Source organism: Schistocerca gregaria, chromosome X (assembly GCF_023897955.1).
Source record: "Schistocerca gregaria isolate iqSchGreg1 chromosome X, iqSchGreg1.2, whole genome shotgun sequence".
Lineage (NCBI taxonomy): Eukaryota > Metazoa > Arthropoda > Insecta > Orthoptera > Acrididae > Schistocerca > Schistocerca gregaria.
The window spans coordinates 515,929,095-515,929,921 of NC_064931.1; the positions used below are offsets into that span (position 1 = coordinate 515,929,095).

At 46.9% G+C, this 827-nt stretch overlaps 1 pseudogene; it reads left to right on the forward strand.

The window, feature by feature from the left end:
• Positions 1-494: 494 nt before the first annotated feature.
• Positions 495-611, forward strand: LOC126299782 (5S ribosomal RNA; annotated as a pseudogene).
• The last annotated feature ends 216 nt before the right edge of the window (positions 612-827 follow it).

The following is an 827-nucleotide window of genomic DNA, read 5'->3' on the forward strand; positions in this document are numbered from 1 at the left end:
ACCTCCGGATGTTAGATGCTGTCTGTTGTCTGTTCTAGAAGGATATTTTTGGCGCAGAAACGGGCGGTTCGGGCAATAAGTGGTGTGAGTTCACGAACCTCTTGTCGACCTCTGTTCACGAGTCTGGGTATTTTGACATTCGCCTTCAGTATGTATATTCCTTATTGTCGTTTCCTGTTACCAATATTAGTTTATTTCCAAGAATAAACAGCTTTCGCTCGGTTAATACTCGGCAGAAATCAAACCTCCATTTGAATCGGACTTCCTTAACTCTTGTGCAAAAAGGTGTGCAGTATACTGCTGCATCCATTTTCAATAAGCTGACACTCGAATTCAAAAATCTTAGCAGTAATCCACGCGCTTTCAAATCGAAACTGAAGAGTGTCCACATGGGTCACTCCTTCTATTCTGTCGAGGAGTTCCTTCAAAAATTAAGCTGATTCTCATTGTATTGCTGATAGCGTATGCTTATACTTATGGACTGATTTTCTTGCGGCAACGGCCTTGCCACAGCGGATACACCGGTTCCCTTGAGATCACCGAAGTTAAGCGCTGTCGGGCGTGGTCGGCACTTGGATGGGTGACCATCCAGCCGCCATGTGCTGTTGCTATGTTTCGGGGTGCACTCAGCCTCGTGATGCCAATTGAGGAGCTACTCGACCGAATAGTAGCGGTTCCGGTAAAAAAAAACCATCATAACGAAGGGAGAACGGTGTGCTGACCACACGCCCCTTCTATCCGCATCCTCAACTGAGGATGATACGGCGGTCGTATGGTCATTGGGCCACTTGCGGCCTGAAGACGGAGTTGATTTTCTTGCAGGTTCA